An 18,648-nucleotide genomic window follows, 5' to 3' on the forward strand; every position below is an offset into this window, starting at 1 on the left:
ACTACACCCCTTACATCACCCTACACCCCCCTTACACCACCTACACCCTTTACACCCACCACTACACACTTGCTTCTTTTTCCACCCCTTACACCACCACTACCCCTACCTACACCCCCTTACCACCCCCCTACCCACACTTGCCCTTACACCACACTACAGCCCCTACCATACCACCCTACACCCCCTTACACCAGCAAGCAGGCGCATCATCTTACACTATCACCGGTAACCATTATCAACGCCATTGCCTACATAGACAATCAACACAACACTGCCATCACCTAGTGGGAGGCAGCTCTATTTGGGGTGCAGAGTTCACAGTCTTAAAGGTGACCCCCACCATCCACAGCAAAACCCAGATAATGCTAGGTCTACCTCACCTCCCCCCCACCATACCCCGCTACCCCTCCATACCCCCTCCTGGGCAGATCCCACCACCCTCAGGGACCCCTCTAGAGCTAGGCACGGTCACCAGGGCGTCACCAGGGCGTCACCAGGTAGAGTGACGGTGGTGTGAAGGAGTCGAGGTTTGGCCTTAAAGCTGCCGTGTCGAGCCGTACCGACTGAAGGTCATAACAGCCCCAAGCAGCGGCGGCCCTTGGTGGTCCAGTCCCTCACATCCAGCCCCGCTCTGGTTGCTCCGTACCTCATACATGCTAGCTAGCCCCTTACATGGTAGACCCTCATCCTTATACATGCCTGTCAGCCCCTCAACTTCATCCATGATTGCTAGCCCCTAACCCTAATACATGTAAGTCCCTTATTCTCATACCCTCATACATGCTAGCCCCTCAACCCCATACATGCCAACTGCCCCCTCATCCTTATACACATCAGACCCTTATCCCCACACATGTTAGCCTCCACCCTTATATTCCTAATCCTCATACTTCCCTATACTTATAAAACTTACTCCAAAAATACCAGAAAAAAAGTTTAAAATCACACTAACATATTTTTACAGTCGAACTTCACCCAAGACAAACATATAGGAACAGTGTGTATGTATTTCAGAACAGTTTGGTGGGTAAGGGAGAGAGTTCGAGTCCTGCCATCATAGGTTCCAATAATATACGTGGTGGTGGCAGTGTGACTTAAGACTCCATGAGGGACGGACGGTCGGATGGACGGGACTCCCTCCCTCCCTCCCTCCTCAGCAACCTGTGGAGTTGGTGTTACTTTAATCTTCTTCCTCTCCCTCCTCTTCTTCTTCTTTGTTGTTTTATTTATTCCATTTGTTTTTGTTATAATACATTAAAATCCACCCATGTTTATTATTAATGAGATGAACTGAAACCAAAACTCAAATCTCAAAAAATTCGTTTAATTATTTTAGTGACCAGATTGCAGACGTGACACCCCCCACACACACACTACACTTCACTGGTTTCTTTAAGATTTGACACAATGATCGATTACCAGGAAGGTCGTAAACTAAAAAAATAAAATGACCTTACCTGTACACCTTGAAGGGGGGTAACTTACCTGGCTAAACTGATGTATGACACAAATATTGATTGATTTTTTTTTTAAGTTGCGTAAGGTGAGACGCAAGAGTAATTCCACCCCTCCCCTCTCTTCCACACCCACCCCTCCTCCCTCTTCCACACCCACCCCTCCCCCACAAAAAAAAATCATAAGTTAAAAATTTTCCCTAAGCGGTGACGTGAAAAATATTAATGCAAAATTATCGTAAAAGTTAAAAGAAGAAGAATTAACGTAATGTCGTTTAGTAACCGGAATGACACAGAGTCTTTATGCCCTCGAGTTATCGATCAATCTCAGGAAATATCTCAGAGTCATCGCCCCCCCCTCCTTCCTTCAACACAAAATAAGTCATTTGCATCCGCCAGGTGAATCGTCTCAACACAGGTATACATCACGTCTCCCCTCACCTGTCATAAATACGGGCTGATGTGATTAATTACCTTTTCATTAAGTTAAAAACAGTAACTACACAGCAACAACATCAACAATAACAACAACACAACCATAACAAAAGTAACGTAACATCAGTAGTAATAACAAAAGTAACGTAACATCAGTAGTAATAACAAAAGTAACGTAACATCAGTAGTAATAACAAAAGCAACGTAACATCAGTAGTAATAACAAAAGTAACGTAACATCAGTAGTAATAACAAAAGTAACAGCAAACAACAACAACAACAACACAAATAAAAGTAGTAAAGTCATACTAAAGTGTAAATATCCACAACAACTACCAACACCACCTTAATGAACACCCTTTTCAAAATAGTCGGCTCTTCCTTTATTTATCCCCGTTGATAAATCACAGAAAAACTTGATGAATGAAATTAAGAGGAAACACAGCATCACGTCCGGCTATGATTAGACAACCAATGAGAAGCGCTGGTCTCCCCATGACGTCAGCGCTATCAGGTAAAGGGGGAGTATTGATTGGTTCACCTGTTGAGAGTACCTGGCCAATAGGGATGGGTCTTCGGGGCGATCTTGGTGATGTAAATTATGACGTAAGAGTATGACGTAAATTATGACGTGAATTTTTTTTCCCAGTACTTGATAACCTAACCTAACCTAACCTAACCTAACCTAACCTAACCTAACCTAACCTAACCTGTATAATGTGTATGTATTATTTACTATACTTATATATACATTCCTCACTATACATTATATACCGTATATTCCGACCATACACACATGGATAATTATATACATTCCCTACCATACACACCTGGAATCATCTGGAATCATACACACCTGGAATCATACACACCTGGACTCATACACACCTGGACTCATACACACCTGGAATCATACACCCATGGAATCACACACACCTGGAATCATACACACCTGGATTCATACACACCTGGAATCAAACACACCTGGAATCATACACCCATGGAATCACACACACCTGGAATCACACACACCTGGCATCACACACACCATAAGTCTCAGTGCAATATTCCTGATGCGTGTTGCAGGACATACAAACAGAGTATAAACAAACTCACGGACACAGCTAAAGGCAGAACTGATCTCTGTCTTCACTTGACTTCACTTATCTTCTAATTATTTCTCCTTAAGCAACAACAACAACAACAACAACAAATACAACAATAATAATAATAACAAAAATAATAAAAACAACAATAACAACACAAATAATAACAACAACAACAACAACAACAACAACAACAATAATAATAATAATAATAATAATAATAATAATAATAATAATAATAATAATAATAATAATAATAATAAATAGCAATAAAAATCAAGTAAAAAAAATAAGAAAAAAAAATAAATAAAATCCTAAAAATTGATAGAGAATAAGTTATTATTATTGATATTATTATTTGTGTGTGTGTGTGTGTGTGTGTGTGTGTGTGTGTGTGTGTGTGTGTGTGTGTGTGTGTGTGTGTGTGTCAGAGGGCAGTATAAAAAATACGAAGGGAGACGACCAGCAGTAATGTGGGAGTGACGGGTCAAAAATGGTGCACCATGGGAAGTGACCGAGAGATTATTATATTATACTGTGCCTTCCCTCCCTCCTTTCCTCCCTCCTACCCCCTTTTCCTCCCTCCTCCCTCCTCCTCCTCCCTCTCCTCCCTCCTCCCTCCTCCTCCCTCCCTCCCTCCTCTCCTCTCCTCCCTCCCTCCCCTCCCTCTCCTCTACCCCTCCATTCCTCCTTCTAATCATTGTTCCCCTGTTATTGTTTATCACGTATTCTTTATAGACTATTTATCCTCTCTCTCTCTCTCTCTCTCTCTCTCTCTCCCCATTCTCATTCTTTCCCCCCTATCACTCAATCATCTCCGTTTAAGGCAGTCACTCACTTTCACACCCATTAAACGCACTCCTTGTCACTCACACACTCACCCACACCACCACCCGCCATCTCTGCAGCCACCCACCCACCTACCTACCTACACAAACCCACCATCTTCTACCAAGCCACCCTTCTACCAAGCCACCCACCCCACCTACCTACCTACACAAGCCACCCACCATGTCTCTATAAGCCACCCACCATCTCTCTACCAAGCCACCATCCACCTCTCTACCAGCCACCCACCCACCTACCTACACCAAGCCACCCACCATGTCTCTACTGCCACCCACCATCTCTCTACCAAAGCCACCCACCACCTCTCTCTACCAACCCACCCACCATCTCTCTGCCACCACCATCTCTCTGCCACCACCATCTCTCAAGCCACCACCCCACCTCTAGCCAACCACCCACCATCTCTGCCAACCCACCATCTCTCTGAAGCCACCCACCATCTCTCCTGGCCACCCCACCTCTACCAAGCCACCCACCATCTCTCCTCTCAAGCCACCCATCTCTACCAAGCCACCCACCATCTCTCTACCAACCCACAGCACACAGTTACCAGAAAAATGCAACACCCCGTCAAGGTATGGTTCCCAAAATTCAATTCCTGCGGTAATGTGATCAACTGGCATCAATGTCCGTCCTTTAAAAGATGGCAGGAGGGAGAGAAAGAAAGGAAGAGGAGGAGGAGGAGAGAGAGGGATAGAGGAATCCTCTCTCTCTCTCTCTCTCTCTCTCTCTCTCCTTTTGACAATTGGCAGTTCACGATCTACCATCAATTGTCTTTCTTTCTTTCTTTCTTTCTTTCTTTCTTTCTTTCTTTCTTTCTTTCTTCCATCAATTGTCTTTCTTTCTTCCCTTTTATTGGTTCGAGAATTTTACTAACAGCTAAAATTTCACAAAAAGTCCTGATAGAAATTTCCAGTGAGAGTGAAGAAAGAATTTAATTTTCTCATAGTTACAAATTTTTATACCAATTCTGCTGTACAAGATTGAACATTTCAGTGCCAGTACAGATTTAGGTACAAAATACAGGTATATTAAAGGTTTTTAAATGTTTGTACCTGAAAATAATTAACAAGTATACTCAGGTAGGTGTAGGTAGGTAGGCAGGTGTAGGTAGGTAGGCAGGTGTGTGTAGGTAGGCAGGTGTGTGTAGGTAGGCAGGTGTGTGTAGGTAGGCAGGTGTGTGTAGGTAGGCAGGTGTGTGTAGGTAGGCAGGTGTGTGTAGGTAGGCAGGTGTGTGTAGGTAGGTAGGTAGGTGAATTGTGCTGTAAATATTATGAATAAGTTAAGATAGCGAGGAGACAAGCTACCTAACACTACCGCCCTACCGCCAGCACAAACCAAACAGCGTCTGGCGTTCACCTTAGTCCCGCCTTGACACGATTATAAAAAGCTACACTAGGCTAACGTCCGCCAGTCTATTTCCACCACAAGCAATCAACATCTCTCGATTTTTCTCTCCGGCTCATAGACAGCTACGCCAGACGAAAGATTGCCAAGCCTTACGCCAGGTGTAGGATCTTACTTTCGACGGTTACGAGCATTAGGGACTCTTATACAGGTGGGGTTTAATTAAGTGGACTCAGGTGATGTGAGCGACCGCCACACACACACACACACACACACACACACACACACACACACACACACACACACACACACACACACTTTAACAACACATGGTACTGCTGAGGTTGTTATCCCCGGGGGAGGAATTAACTAAGACGACAACAACTACAACAACTACATTATTAACAGCATTAACAACTATACAAAAATATCAACAACCACAACAACTCAAATCACAACCACATAAACGACTTTATTCAATCATACCAACAACAATAACAATCACAAGAACAATCACAACCACCACAACAACCACCACAACACCAGACAACCCCGGAAGGAGGTGAAACAAGTGCTACCTCAGCCACTTGTACTGACCCATATTGAAGTTTTGTTTACACACTGACCATACATACATACATACATCCTTGTATGGCTGCCTCACCTCACTCACCTCCCTCACCCTCCCTCACTCTCTCTCACCCTCATCTCCCTCACCTACCTCACCTTCCCTTACCTCCCTCACCTTCCCCAATATAACAAGATCACAACAACAATAATAACAATAATAATAATAAGAGCAACAACAACAATAACATCAACAATAACAAATACAACAATCAATATTGGTATCTATATCTGGTAATAAACAAAATCTTATCTAAAAACAAAAAAAAATATTTGAATTCCACCAAACACCATCTTGTCACGCCAAAGACTCGCCTCAGGTGTGACGGGCGCACCCAGGTAACTTCTGCGTAGTGAGTAGCGACAGACAGACAGACATCAAGGAAAACGCACATATTAGGGGAAAAATATGTCAATGGTGTAATTACTGTACTATGGCTGTATAATTAGTATCATTATATCATTATTAATCATCCTTATTAATGATTATTTCAAGTATTAAAATTATTATGTTGTTTATGTCGACGTAACCCAGGTTCACACGCACACACCTCTGGCCGGCCGTGACTTTCCCAGATCTTATTTCATGTTATTCTTTGTAATACTTTGTACTTTCTCTCATCGTTATACTTTATACTTTATCTAATACTTTATAATTTCTTTAATACTATATACTTTCTCTAATACTTTATACTTTTTCTAATACTTTATACTTTCCCTAATACTTTATACTTTCTCTAACACAACAAAATACCCAAATAATTGCTTTTAGCGATCTTAAACACAAAAAGTATAAATATATTTTTTATATTTTTGTAATAGATTGTATGCAAGACATCTATTGTAACGCAGAAATTATGTTACATATCTAAAAAATATCCTTATAACGAACTTATAGCCATATAATCCGTTAATTGGAGGGTTTCACATCTAACGGACATTCGATATAACGGAATTTCCTATTTATATAATCTGTTAAATCGAGGTTTCACTGAGAAGAAAAACTGAAGTGTTGCATATACTTTTCCGTCCGTCCGTTCGTCTATTACCGCAAGTGTCCGGGAATTTTTGTTCGTAACTGTACACCTTAAACGTTTATACGCAGTTACAATTAAGTACTTTGTTGTATTACTGTGCATATCCCCTGTCTAGTTCCTGTCTAATTCTAATATTCAAAATCATTAATTACTTTTCTTAATTTATTCTTCTAAGTAATGCATTAATTTATTCTGCATATTCGTTGTTTAATTTAGTGTTATTATATTGTATTTACTGTATTTTGTATTATAACTATTCTGTATTATAACCTCAGTATTAATTCTTTAGACCAATGTAGTAATGTTAATACGGGTGAGTAGAATAAATAACCACATATAAATTACTATAAGTATTAATAACATTTTCCGTAGATTTATAGATGAAAGTTGTAATTTTACTATTTTTTTTTAATATAAACGTTGAAGGTTTATTTTTCAGCGTTGAATCTAAACACACACATATATACTGTACACACACACACAACCATACATACCATACACGTACATACACATACATACACAACAAACCATTTAGAGTTCTACCGAGTTACGAGAGTCAGTAGGTGAAGGAAGACGTCCCGAGATATAAAAACAAAAGAAAACAGACACAAGGAATGAGAAAATTACAAGGCGGTGAAGGTGTGTGACCGTCAGCCCAACACACACACACACACACACACACACACACACACACACACACACACACACACACACACACACACACACACACACACACACACCAGCATCTACCCCTGTCATATCTGTCAGCGCTCTCTCTCTCTCTCTCTCTCTCTCTCTCTAGCCCAGCTGCTGTAGGTGAGTTCGTCTCCTGAAGGTGTCTGTATGTGTGTGCACGTCAAGGCCTCTTGAGCTCCCCCAGCACGGCCAAAAGTCATGCCCCTGGGAGGTAGGGGAGAATAGAGGGGAAGGAGGGAGGGGGGAGTAGGCACGTGCCTCTCTCACACCTCCCACCACGTTACCTTAACCTCCCCTACTACGTTATGCTTACTCCCCCCACCACGTTATGTAACCTCCCTACTACGTTACCTTAACCTCCCCCACCACGTTATGCTTCCCTACTACGTTACCTTAACCTCCCCACCACGTTGTAACCTCCCCCACCACGTTGCAGCAACCTGCCCCACCGTTACCTTAACCTCCCCACCACGTTACCTTAACCTACCCCACCGTTACCTTAACCTACCCCACCACGTTACCTTAACCTCCCTCCTCCTCAACATCAGAACTACCGCAACAAACGGCTCGCTTGGAGAGAGAGAAATGCTGCAGTGTAGAGTACCGGGGCTGAGGGCATAAGGGCACGGTGTTATGGTGCTAGTAGCGATAGATTGCCTTAGGCCTAGGTACAGCAGCTCCTGGGGGAACCCACACCAGGCTGGGGTGGGGTGCCGTCTCAGTAACACCCCACTCAAGAGTACGCCTCCTAACCCTCACATCGCCAAACATACAAGAGTGTAAACAATGACACCCGTTCCGTCGCATCAAATATAATTATGTTGTCCGTGGTGGCTGCTGCCTCCTTCAGACAGGGTTGAGGGGTAGTGTCAGGTGAAGTATGAGTGACCACCAGGTAGGCGTGGTTTAGTGCCCCGGTCCAGCGTGGTTTAGTGCCCCGGTCCAGCGTGGTTTAGTGCCCCGGTCCAGCGTGGTTTAGTGCCCCGGTCCAGGTCCAGTGCGTGGTTTAGTGCCCCGGTCCAGCGTGGTTTAGTGCCCCGGTCCAGCGTGGTTTAGTGCCCCGGTCCAGCGTGGTTTCCCCTGGACTGTGACTCACCCAGTTACTAGCTATACCAACACAAGGTAATACAGGGAGGGGAAGTTAGCCCATTTAATAACACTAAATTTCGCCAGTACGAACATTCACGAGCGCCTGGCGTCCCCCGCTACCCCACCAGGTGAAGATAAGTCCGCCATCAGGAGCAGTGAGCAGCACCTGACGCACCTCCAGCCAGCTCCTCTACCCAATAGTGACGTGTATAACTGAACAACACTCAGCCTACCTCCAACACCTGCAATCAACAGCCGCTGGTGCTCCGCCTCTTACCAGCAACAACGTTTTGTATAAGCTACACCAGACCAACGTTCGCCACCCTTCTACCTCCAGTGGCGTTCTTCTGTAGTAGGGGAACACCATTACAATACTGTACTCTAAATGTGTATTACTACGACTAATGCTAAACAGGCTGGCCAGAGTACACGAGTAGGCTGGCCAGAGTTCACGACCTCGTCTTAAAAATTCCCACGTTAATCCATTCCTTCACCTGATAACACAAGAACGCACCCAACAGGTCAATAAACCCAGGTAAATGGCGTTTGGACTTCCGGGGCGTGACTACAGTGCCTAGATACGTCCTTATAACCATATACAGCAGCAAGAAAATCTCCCGCGAATTTTTAAGAATTTTGCCCCCCCCTCCCTCCCCCTCCCCCTCTCCCCTGAGTCACTGTTACCACATCCTGTATGGCGACACACCCCACACGGTCTAACCTGGCAAGACTCACAAAGAGGAATATTTCTAATAGATCTTTCCTGTGAATATATCCCAGAATTTATCTTTCCCATCGAATATTTAAAACCGAAAAATTCTTGACTGGGAATATTCTAATTAAAAAATTCTTACATGAGGATATTCCAAGTAACTAATTCTTACCTAGGAATATTCCAAGACAATAAATTCTCACCAGAGTTTCCGAGAATTCTCAACAAGGTCACCGAGCGTCACGCCACAACCCAGGGGGAGAGGAGGGGGGTGAGGAGGGGGGTGAGGGAGTGAGAGTGGTGTCAGCTGGTCAAGAGTACGATTTTCATTTGTTTGTTTTCGTAGTTCAGGAGTCTGTCAGGAGCCGCTTCTCGTTAACGGTAGCCTTCTCTCTATGTCTCTCTCCTTTCGCTTTCTGTCTCTTCAACTTTATTTCTCTCTTTCTCTAAAACGTTTTCTCCAGAACTTTTCCTCTCTCTCTCTCTCTCTCTCTCATACATCAATAACTCCCCCCCTCTCCTCTCTCTCTCAAATTTCTCTCTATTTTTCTATCTCCCCCCTCCCCTTCCCTCACCCCTACACTACGTCGCAGTTCAGCTCTACCCCCCACCCCTCCCCCAAAAAAAAAAATGAAAATCTATTCGCCCACATCTGAGGTCAGGTTAGGTTAGGTTAATCCAGCATCACCCACACACACAATAACATCCACGTACAGTCACGAACAAAACTCCCTATACAGGCTTGAGTCTATGTAGTGCTCGTCTAACCTACAGATGGCGCTGATACCTTATATTGAGTTAGGTGAAGTTAGGGGTCAGGGTGTTCGTGTACTGTACGTATATATAATTATTTTCCTATTGGTTAACGTCTTTTGTAACCTGCAGCTGACTGATACAAGAGTAAACAAACATATTACAGGTAAGAATGAAATATCTGGTGTTGATTACCTTAACACCTGACACACACACACACTCTGACTATGGCGGCAGAGAGATGGTAAAGGTACAAGGTAAATTAAACACTAATACAACAATAATTCAACTAACTTACTTGTGAGTGAGATGACTGTAAGGAGTTCTCTGGTGGAAGGTCTTGGTAAGTACACACACACACACACACACACACTGGGTATAATCACAACCTTGTTAAAGTTTTGTGTCTCTCTCTTGATGCTTGAGGTACATTAGCCGGAAGAGGAGGTTGTGTGTCTTTGGTTTGTGACAACAGCTGACTCGATTATCTTATGAGATCAAGATTATCGTCGGCGGCAAAAAAATCGCTGCCGGGCTTAATAAATAATAAATAAATATAACGAATAACTTAATGAGATTCGAGTTAACGACTAGACGTAGGTAGCGTTGCGTTGCTTCTTGAGTGAGAACGTGATGGTGGTGGTGGTGGTGGCGTGGAGTGGTGGTGGTAGTATGTGTGGAGGTAGGTGGTGTTGGTAGTAGTAGTAGTAGCTAGCTGCAGGAGGCGGGCTGGCTAGTAGTGATGGTGGTAGTTGTGGTAGTAGTGATGGTGGAGGAACGCTGTTGGCGGGCGACCTCCGGGCACTGTGGCAACGCGACTGCTCCCGTGGAGGCGCTCTCACTGACTGACTGGCACCACCAACCCCGGCCCTCACCACCACCACCCAGACACACACCACCGGGGGAAGAGGCACTGAGGGGAGGCACCACTGAGGGTCGCTACCTACCCCCCCCCCCTCCCTCACTGTCTACCCCCGCTGAGTCACCCGCTAGCCACGACCTCCCCAGCCGACCCCTTCTCCCCTCACCATACCCTCCTCAGACCTCTCTCTACCAACCTCCTCCTACTCCTCCCTACTCCTATCGTCCCTATCTCTTCCTACCTGTCTTCCAATCTTCCCTACCTCCTACTCACTTTCCTCTCCCCCCTTCCCTATCTCGTCTTCCCTCCTTCCCATCCCCTCCTCCCATCAACCCTCTTCTACTCGGCGGTCTCAGTCAATCTCTGCCACTCCATACTCTTAAATGCCCATCACCTCTACCCCTTCACGACTGTCTCCTGAGGTGAGGGAGTAAGGGGCGTTAAGGGGCGGGGAGAAACTAAGAGAGGGATGGGAGAGAGGGAGAGGGGGAGGGAGAGAGAGAGGGAGGGAGAAACAGTAGGAGGCCCGGAAGGGTAGTGAGGATAGAAGTCTGGCATGTACAGTACAGTAAGTGCCACCATAATGCTCTACCTGATAACACGCTCTGCCACCACTACTGCCCCTCCTGCCACCACTCACTGCCTCCTGCCACCACTGCCCCTCCTGCCACCACTATTGCCCTCCTGCCACCACTACTGCCCTCCTGTCACCACTACTGCCCTCCTGCCACCATCACGTTATCCCAATCTTTTCCATCACGTTAACCCCCCCAATGTGATATCCCGAACGAGAGAGAGAGAGAGAGAGAGAGAGAGAGAGAGAGAGAGAGAGAGAGAGAACATTGCCATCACAAACTTCCTAGCGAGATCTTTCTCTCAACTACCGGTGGCTGACGTGACCTTACCTATGACCTCCACTGTTGCCAGATCCAGAAGTAAAAATCTCCATTGTTACCAGATCAATACGTAGAGACCTTCACTACTACCAGATCAAGACGTACAAATACCTCCTACCACAGTTACCAGATCAACACACACACACACAGAAACCTCCAATGTTACCAGATCAAAGCATACAGACACACCCCAACAGTTACCATATCAGAGCAACAACCTCTTCTTCCTACCGATGGATATAAGTTCAACAACGGTCATATTACGAACAGCTTGATATTACGAACGCCCTGAAGTGCTCCCGATCCCCAAGTCGTGTTACCTGGCGTTTACCTCTCACCTGTCTGGCCTCGTTAATTAATATGTGTCTACAGGTGTGACTCTCGATAACTTGTTGCTTGTGGGAGTCTCAATAGTGTGTGTGTGTGTGTGTGTGTGTGTGTGTGTGTGTGTGTGTGTGTGTGTGTGTGTGTGTGTGTGTGTTGTATCTATAGGCAGTTAGTCTCTATACAGGGTGGGCCAAAAAAAAATACATCGGTCCCATTCACAAGGCTGTAGAGACCCACCTGTGTGTCGATTATTTCTTGCCCACCCTGTATAATGATGTTTCTCTTGCCCACCCTGTATAATGCGGTCGTTATCGGGTCACTGAGTAACACATTCCTGTATGACTCTCGGGCTCCTACAATGTAATACAACAAATATACAGACAAGTGTGTATTACGTCATTACTATCACTAGACTAATGACGATACCTCTGTAGCTTTCGATGTAGTACAGGTGTAAAAGCTATAACCCCTACAACCACATCTACTACCCCTGCTAACTCCCCACACCTACTACCCCAGCTAACCAAGGGTCTTTATACTCTACAAAAACTGCGTCAGTGTTGCGTCTTGTCATCACACGTTGCGTCTTGAAACTCTTAATGATTTGTTCTTGTTTTTTTTTGCGTCTTGATGTTGCGTCATCCAATGCATCCTAGTTATGTCACGGTACTGAGTCATAAACACAGGCTTAATTATGTTTACCTGGTGAGTGTTTACCTGTGTGTGTGTGTGTGTGTGTGTGTGTGTGTGTGTGTGTGTGTGTGTGTGTGTGTGTGTGTGTGTGTGTGTGTGTGTGTGTGTGTGTGCTGTGAGGGACTAAACAGTACAGTGACTATGAGATAAAAGGACCTTATAGCTTAGCTTAGCTTAGGTTAGGTTTGGTTGGGTTAGGTTAGGTTTGGTTAGGTTTGGTTAGGTTGGGTTGGTTTGGGTGAGGTTGGGTTGGTTTGGGTGACGTTAGAGTTACGTTAGATTACGTTAGATTAGGTCAGTTGTATCTTACATTGTCCTTCATACTGTGACCAGACATCCAACCTTGTATTCAATTTTCAGTCACAAACTTTATTAATCATTTATCATCCACAGAGGCAGCTTTATACCTTCACCATCTAGAACAATCAGAAGTCAAGACGCCCCACAACAAAGACCTGACAATATTACACAAAGAACACGAACAAACGTCACGAGGATCACCTGTAATTAGTACTCACATTACCTTAAGCAGCAGCAGAAGGTGAAGGTGGAGGGGGGGGGGGAGAGGGTGAACCACTTAGCACTACCACATACCTGGAAGGAAAAAACATGAAGGTAAGACTTTGGTAAGACTTGTAAGACTTTGGTAAGACTTTGGTAAGACTTTTAAGACTTTGGTAAGACTTTGGTAAGACTTTTAAGACTTTGGTAAGACTTTTAAGACTTTGGTAAGACTTTTAAGACTTTGGTAAGACTTTGTGTTATCTCTGCAGGACTTAACCATAACAATAAAAGAAATATAATCAATAAAAAACAATGATGACATAGATAGATAGATAGATAGATAGATAGATAGATAGATAGATACATACGAGGTAGAAATGCATACGATATCAACAGTGGACAACGCGGATCAATGATAAGAGGTCAAAGTCCTCCTGGTGGTGGTGGTGATAATTTAATACATTACATTTAATTTTCTCCAGTATGTATTTCTGACTTTACGTAACATTAACCTAACCTAACCAAACCTAACCTAAAATTAACCTAATGTAACCAAATCTAACCTAACCTAACATAACCTAACCAAATCTAACGTAACCTAACATAATATAACCAAATCTAACGTAACCTAACCAAATCTAACCAAATCTAACGTAACCTAACAAAATCTAACAGAATCTAACGTAACCTAACAAAATCTAACCAAATCTAACGTAACCTAACAAAATCTAACCAAATCTAACGTAACCTAACCAAATCTAACCAAATCTAACGTAACCTAACAAAATCTAACCAAATTTAACGTAACCTAACAAAATCTAACCAAATCTAACGTAACCTAACCAAATCTAACGTAACCTAACATAAAATTACGTCGGTGTTTGATGCCATTACTCAAGGGGGAAGATTTAAAGGCACGCAATGGGAGAATTATGAAGGAGTAATGACAGTGTTGGCACCGTAATGAACGCCACAAGATGGACCATTTATTTAACATCCCTCTAAATTTATTACCATCCTAAGCCTTCCTCCATCACCCGGGCCGTGTGTCTCTGCTGGAGGAGGGGGAGGAGGGGAGGGGTGGGGTTATGGTCACTACTGTAAGCCATTAACTCCCTATCTCCCCCCCACCTAAACACTGTTAAATTTACACCTCAACGAAAACCTGAGGCTGTGTGTGGGGGGGGGGGTGGGAGGGAGGGGAGGGGGGGAGGGCATGGTATAAACACTCAAATGACGAGTTCTTTAATATTTCCGCTACAGGAAACACCGCTTGATTGGGTTCTGATCTCACCTGCTTGAAGTAATTGAAAAACTCGTCTCTCTTATAGTTCTTTCGTTAATGTATGTCTCTATGGCAAAATTAAGTTAGGTTAATTAATGAGAGGTGGTGGTTAAGCACTGTATTAAATTTTAGCATCTGTACCTGTATCTAATTCTGTATTTGTGTGTAGTTTCTGTACTCATCTTCTGAATTATCTTTTAAAAGTATTTTCTTCGTCATTTACATATTTTTTTCACCTGAACTTAAGATCAATTTCCTACACAGGTAAAATAATGTAACACTCAGCTTCTCTACCTGTGTTTTACCTGGCCATAAAAACTCATTAACAAACTCATTAACACAGGGATAATCTTTCCCCTAATCACTTTACCATTAATCCTAGCTCCCCTTCACTAAATATTTACAAGAACATCTAAACACAGATTATTCTTCCTAACCATCCTATACCTGACTATCTGTGTACTACCTGAACCATCTCACGGGACTTCCTCAGGTTGGCGGCCTGCAGAACCACGTTGCACAAAGATGACATTTCAAGAGTTATATTTAGCGTCCTGAAAACGGCTATACATTATCGATACAAGCTGTGATTCTCCAGTGGTTCCTTCAGGGGGTCGTACACAAGACCGGGAAGGGGTGATGTTATTTACACTGTATAAATAAGATTGATTATATTATCTGTAACAAGACTTAAAATTTGGGTGTAAATAAATGTATGGGTGGGTTGGTAGGTGTGTGGGGTGGTGTGTGTGGGGGTAGTAGATGTGTGTGTGGGGGTGGTGTGTGTGGGGTGGTGTGTGTGTTAAAACTTCCAATGACTGTGTTCGACTTCCTAATTGTATGTGTTAACTTATTCAATCTCAGACGTTGTTTTTAAAGGTACTTGGGGCTAAATTTGTCGACATTTTGAGGAAAGTATACGAGCTTGACATTGTATACTCTGGATTATAAATGGCGATGGTTGTCAGGCATTTATCAGATATGTTTCGTCTCTCGTCAACTCATGTGTGTAATTATAATGTCACTTTTTTTTTTTTATCTGTGTCACCGAAATGTTAACTTAGCGAGATATATTTATTTTTTGTTCCAGGATGTACACGTGTAGCATATAAACCACTGACACGTAGCTCTCGTGACGTAGAATCTCCTCCCTCCTCCTCCTCCCCCTAACTGGAACGCTTCAACTACGGAACAAAGACATCGGGTCAAAACACAAGTTCCCTAAAGTACACCTGAAACTATTCCGGATTGGGTTGAGAATTACACCAATTTTATACTGTATTTAGATACGTTTTCTCACTCTCATTCAGGATAGGAAGGAAAAAACAAAACATTTGGTGATGTTAAAGAATTGTAATGGTGGGTGTGTGTGACAGTGTTGCCAAGTGATGATGGTAGTGGGTGATGGTGGGTGGGTGACAGTGTTGCCAATTGGTCACTGTAGCAACTATAGTGTGACGTGTCTGATCACTAGTTGCTCTTCTTCAGCGCGCACACACACACACACACACACACGACTTGTAAAATGGGAGCGCCACTGCAGGAAAAAAGGTGAGCGGACGATCGTTTGGCGTTGCTACCATGTTTCTCCCACCCACACCTGTTATTCTCCCACCACACACCTGTTATTCTCCCATCCCACATCTGTTATTCTCCCACCACACCTGTTATTATCCCACCCATACCTGTTATTCTCCCACCCACACCTGTTATTCTCCCACCCACACCTGTTATTCTCCCACCCACACCTGTTATTCTCCCACCCACACCTGTTATTCTCCCACCCACACCTGTTATTCTCCCATCCCACATCTGTTATTCTCCCACCCACACCGTTATTCTCCCACCCACACCTGTTATTCTCCCACCCACACATGTTATTCTCCCACCCCACACCTGTTATTATCCCACCCATACCTGTTATTCTCCCACCCACACCTGTTATTCTCCCACCCCACACCTGTTATTCTCCCACCACACACTGTTATTCTCCTGCACCCATACCTGTTATTCTCCCACCCACACCTGTTATTCTCCCATCCCACATCTATTAATCTCCCACCCCACATCTGTTATTCTCCCACCCACACCTCTTATTATTCTCCCACCCACACCTGTTATTCTCCCCCACACCTGTTATTCTCCCACCCACACCTGTTATTCCCCTTCACGTCCCCCCACCCACCACGCCCACCCCACCACCCACCGACTAGAAGTGACCCAGGGCTCATTTGACACCTGGTAATTAGGGCATCACCAGGTAAAAACCAATGTTGAGTATTATGAATATTTTGGTATGTAACCCCTCCCACAACCTCTTCCTCCCTCCTCATCACCCCTCCCTCCTCCCCACTTCACTCCTCCTCCCCCCACTCCCCTCCTCCTCCTCCTCTCGGTTTTCACGGAGATATTTTGAGACGTAAACAGATGAACTGAGCTGAACTTGTTACCGATGATAATTAGTCCTTGTGTCACTCATGAAGGTACAGGTAATTATTTATTTAACCTGTATTAAGATTGTGTCTTAATACTAATGATTTTGGGGATATTTCTTAAAAGGGCTTTGAGGAGGGTGTATAATTAGATAATTTCTCGGTTAAGTAATTCTTCAGTTAGATAAATCCTCAGTAAAGTAGCGTTAGGTAATATGGAATTATAAGTGAAATAACATAACAATTCTCAGTGGATTATGACTCCGATTAAATTCTCAGTGGAGTAAAGTTGTCTGATAAATTCTCAATGGGATAACGTTACAGTCAGGTAAATTCTCGGTAGGATACAGGTCGTCATGGTGACCTACGTTCTGAACATCACCAGGTAGGCTTCTGTAACCCTCCCCTCACCTCACCCTACCCCACCCCAATCCACCCCACCCCACCCCACCCCGAGCTTCTCTCCCCTGGGACCCCTCACTACTCCCGTGGCTCTTTACTCTCACCCCTCACCTCTCACCCCTCACCGCCTTCCTTCCCCTCACCTCATTCATCCTCTTCCTTCTACTGTACCTCTCCATTTTCTTCCCCTTCTCCTCACATCATTTATCTTCTCCTCCTCCTCCTCATATTACCCTTCCCTCCCTCCCCCTCACCGTATCTCCTTATCGTTCCATTCTCCCCTCCTCTCCCCTCTCTTCACTCATATTTCCTTCCCTCACTCCTCTTATTTCATTCCTCTTCTTCCTCCTCTTCCCCCCCTCCTCATATTTCCCCTCCCTCTCCTTCACCATCTCCCATCGCCCCTCTCATTCCACCATCTCCCACTCTGACCCTCTCATCGCCCCATACCCACTCGGCAGTCCTTTCACCCTCCCCTCTCTCTCTCAAGACTCCCTTCACACACACACACACACACACACACGGGGGGATGTACCTTTAATCTGTGTATGTACTTAATGTGTACAAGGTGATGCGACGCAATAAATATACAGTGATGTTAAGTTTGTCTCCTGTAATTCCTGAAATCTCTGTATCTGTAACCTGTATTTATATCTTCACCTGTAACTATAGGCTTGTACCTGTAATTACCGGTATTTATGTATTTATACCTGTACCTGAAGGAAGGGCAACACCGCCGTGGGTTGGACTGCGGGCCGTGGGTAGGATTGTGAGGCGTGGGTTTTAAAGGACTGCGGGCCGTGGGTAGGACTGCAGGCCGTGGGTTTTAAAAGGACTGCAGGCCGTGGGTTTTAAAAGGACTGCGGGCCGTGGGTAAGACTGGGGGCAGTGGGTTTAAAGACTGGGGGCAGTGCTGACTGCGGGCCGTGGGTTTTAAAGGACTGCAGGCCGTGAAATTAAGACTGCGGGCCGTGGTTTTAAAGGACTGCGGGCCGTGGGTTTTAAAAGGACTGCGGGCCGTGGGTAAGACTGGGGCAGTGGGTTTAAAAGGACTGCGGCCGTGGGTTAAGGACTGCGGGCCGTGGGTTTAAAAGGACTGCGGGCCGTGAAATTAAGGACTGCGGCCGTGGGTTTTAAAG

The 18,648-nt window shown here is 44.5% G+C and overlaps 1 protein-coding gene across 4 annotated transcripts in view; it reads right to left on the reverse strand.

The window, feature by feature from the left end:
• Positions 1-18,648, reverse strand: part of LOC121875304 (myocyte-specific enhancer factor 2-like) — a 104,698-nt gene that overhangs the window by 30,937 nt on the left and 55,113 nt on the right. Inside the window, exon 1 of one of the 4 annotated variants that reach the window (XM_042379781.1) lies at positions 10,407-10,960. The exons of the other annotated variants lie outside the window; for them this stretch is intronic. The gene's annotated coding sequence lies outside the window, so the exon portion shown is untranslated. Of the gene's footprint in view, positions 1-10,406; positions 10,961-18,648 lie in introns of those variants that run through there. 4 annotated transcript variants of the gene reach the window in all.

The sequence above is a fragment of the Homarus americanus genome, unplaced genomic scaffold, assembly GCF_018991925.1.
Source record: "Homarus americanus isolate GMGI-L3 unplaced genomic scaffold, GMGI_Hamer_2.0 scaffold56241, whole genome shotgun sequence".
Taxonomy (NCBI): Eukaryota; Metazoa; Arthropoda; class Malacostraca; order Decapoda; family Nephropidae; genus Homarus; species Homarus americanus.